The 3,030-nt window shown below is 41.4% G+C and overlaps 1 long non-coding RNA gene across 1 annotated transcript; it reads left to right on the top strand.

Moving 5' to 3' along the window:
• The first annotated feature begins 835 nt into the window (after window positions 1-835).
• Window positions 836-2,536, top strand: LOC111197603 (uncharacterized). Its single transcript, XR_002652495.2, has 5 exons — window positions 836-1,041; window positions 1,146-1,232; window positions 1,337-1,417; window positions 1,655-1,815; window positions 2,433-2,536. It is a non-coding gene; the product is annotated as an uncharacterized LOC111197603 (long non-coding RNA).
• Window positions 2,537-3,030: the final 494 nt, after the last annotated feature.

Genomic DNA, 3,030 nt, shown 5'->3' with positions numbered 1-3,030 from the left:
GACTGAAATTGCAACTGTCACAGAAGGCAGAGCAGAGACACTGGCAAAAGGAGTCAAAGGCACAGGTATTGATGACGCTCACAAGGGATTTGTCTAGCTTGATAGACTGCTTGGCTGTGTAATTGCCATTTTTTAATATGGCCATTTGGGTTCTTCTTTTTTTAGGAGTTGAGTCTGTATGTCGCCACTCTGGACAAGGTAGAAGGAAAGAAGATTTCCAAGCCCTCTCCAGTTTTCAACAGGTGTCTCCTGTGTCAGTGGGTCTTTTGTTGTTGATTTGATTCGTTTGTTGTGTGGAATCAATGGGTTTTGATCTTCCATGGTTGAAGTTTCTCTACAACAGGGGTCACCAACCTTTTTGAACCTGAGAGCTACTTCTTGGGTACCAATTAATGCGAAGGGCTACCAGTTTGATACACACTCGTGAAATTACAAATTTTCTCAATTTACCTTTAATTATATGTTATTATTAATAATTAATGACATTCATCTATGTGAAGACACAGATATCAATAGGCAACACTATTATTATAAATCTCTGCAAGTGTTTACATTTTATATTATATTTTAATATAATATTACATATTATATTACATTATATTGTATAATAATATATAAACTATAGGCTATCTCTAAGCTAATATTAATGTAATATAATCTAAAATTACATCAATGCAACTGTGATTTAAAAAAAAAAGAATAGCAACAAAAATGCTATTTTTAGACCAGGCCTGCGGGCTACTCATAAGGTCCTTGCGGGCTACCTGGTGCCCGCGGGCACCATGTTGGTGACCCCTGCTCTACAATAAGTCAATTCTGATGTACTTTTCAGGGTGTTGGCAGATTGTGCTGCAGAGGAAATTCGCATGTTACCTTCAATGAACGAAAGGTGTTAGCTGATGAAACGGTCCAGACGAATTGGCAGGTTTTCATGTTTGAAGAGACCATGCTTTAAATTTTTGAATTCAGCCTCAACGTGGGAAGAGCTGGCAGTGATGTTGTCACATTTGAAAAAAGGAGCCATTACACCTGTCCAGAGAGGTAGGTAAGAGCCTAGTCTAACCAGATGTGGGATAAGCTCTGGAAGGTGGTGCAGATTATCCCGGTCACCATCATGCACAGCTAATGCCTTACTCTCCTCACAGATATTGGTCACCCACTTTTTGACATCAGATGTACATTCTTGGATGGAGTGTGATGGATCTGGAGTGTCGAGACTTTCATCATTCCATGTGAGTTGAGAACGTCCATCTGCAATTCTTTTTTTCAGGCTTGTTTTGCATGTGTCTGAAATGACAGGCAGGCCTTTTTCATCATTGCCTTCTGATTCACTTAGAGCAACAACTGCAATCGAGTGAATGAGCTGTCTGGCATCTTGGATTGTCACAGACTGAAGAACTTGTCCCATGACTCTCAGGTAAAAATCTCTCACTCGTGTTGCTTTTTTCTGGAGACAGTCCCACTGACCAATCATTTTCATACGGTGTGCAACATCAACTCTGATGAAACAAGGTGGCAGTTTTGTTGAGTCGTTGCTTTGTAGAACCCCAAAACATTCATTTATGTATGTTTTCAAATCATCAAGGGGTAAAGGCCTTGACAAGACTTCCCAGCAATGCAAGAGAGAAGTCTGACACAACTTCTTTTGGAACAGCTGCTCCTGCCCTGCGCCATTCAGAGATCCAGTTTGCTATGGCATTGATGTCATGCCGCTCAGACAACATTTGCACCACTGGGATGTGAACAGACTCCTCTCCATGTGAGGACAGAACTCCTTGGTATAGGAAGATATGTCCTGATGTTTCTGTTGGTCTGGTGAGTCTTCTGACAACTGTTCCTGTAGCATCAAAACTCACAATTGATCTCTGATTCGTCCTTAGTGTTTTGTACACCTGTAGCTGAGAGGGGGTCCAGTAATGACAAAAAAACTTGTCAAGGCCAATGTCGTGAATGCTGCCATTGTGAGGCACGCTGTATTTCATTAACTGAAGTGAAAGGATTGGATCTTTGTGCCCTATCTGCTTATCCCCCCACTCTTGTTTGGCTTTTCTTAATGTGGTCAGGCTTGGTAGGTGGCTGGGCTCTGGGTCACCAAGTTCCATTATTTTGTACGCCTCTGCAGCTCGCCAGACATGTGGCAGTTTTCTACCCTCCCAGAGTTCTTCAGAGATTTGCACTCTTTTCTGTCCAGATAGCATGCGCTTTGATTTTCCTGTATGAAGACTGTCATCAATGCTGTTTACTGAACATTTTAGCACAGCTGGTGTGCTTATTTCTGGCAGTGTATCACTGGAAATGCATACTATTGCATTGCACTCAGTACAATGGCCACTGATGTCAATACATTTAGCTGCACTGTGTGGGTACACTTTTGCTCTCTTGAAACTAATTGTACACTGTAATTTAGTCATGTTCCATATCTTTTCATTTAGGACATTAGACCAGGTGCCACGCTTCAGGATGGTATACATTCTTTCGTTGGATGGTGCAGATCTGTTTTTATATACAGCCTCCTCTTACCAGATTTCTCTCCACTCTGGAAAGGAATGGTGAGTTCAAAGTTAATGTCACATGTTTCTTGTGTGGAATGTGAATCATCATTTGGACTGTCTCTGCCTCCATCTGCTTCTATACCTAGGATTTGCCAACTGTTGTGCCGATTTAATTTGACAAATGTGTACAAACTTTTTGGTGACATTTTTCCTCCAAGCTGTTGACTAAGCTCTGTCCACACCTTTTCAGATGGGCAGGAAATACTCTGTCCTCTCACAATAGCTTCCCTGGCAGCAAGGATGAGCTTTATGACCTCATCCTTGTCACAAACTGGCCCCCTCGGCATCTAAGCAAAAAATTCATATTCACATTACTGCAGTCATGATTATTTTCTTTTGTTTTTCAAAATTGAAAACCTCTGAAATATACTCGAGAAAGATGGATGATCACAAGCCATCAAACCAAGCTGAACTGCCTGATTTTTTGCACCAGGAGTGCCATAAAGTTATCCAAAAGCAGTGTGTAAGACTGGTGGAG

The sequence above is a fragment of the Astyanax mexicanus genome, chromosome 11 (genome assembly GCF_023375975.1).
Source record: "Astyanax mexicanus isolate ESR-SI-001 chromosome 11, AstMex3_surface, whole genome shotgun sequence".
Taxonomy (NCBI): Eukaryota; Metazoa; Chordata; class Actinopteri; order Characiformes; family Acestrorhamphidae; genus Astyanax; species Astyanax mexicanus.
The sequence above is the reverse complement of the archived record's forward strand: the minus strand, read 5'-3'. Positions and strand labels throughout refer to the sequence as shown.